Below are 294 nucleotides of genomic sequence, written 5' to 3'. Positions count from 1 at the left end.
ACACTCTCCTATTATTACTATTATTATTATTACTGCTATTATTGCTATTACTAATGTTATTATAACCCTAACTAATATCTATATAATAATTCAAGATAAATTAAAATAAAAAAATAAATGTTACTTATTTTTACACCATTGCCCTACTTCTTTAAACCCATAGGTCACTGTAAGAAAAAAATTTATATTTTCCAGTTTTTCAAAATTTCACAAATTCATGAAAATGTGTTAAAGTATATGAAACAGCAAAGTTCTTTCAAAAGAGGTAAAAATTAAAACAGAAAGGCCACAAAT

This window comes from Trypanosoma equiperdum (assembly GCF_001457755.1).
Source record: "Trypanosoma equiperdum strain OVI genome assembly, contig: ctg_1819, whole genome shotgun sequence".
NCBI classification, from domain to species: domain Eukaryota; phylum Euglenozoa; class Kinetoplastea; order Trypanosomatida; family Trypanosomatidae; genus Trypanosoma; species Trypanosoma equiperdum.
This window is presented reverse-complemented; position numbering follows the sequence as displayed.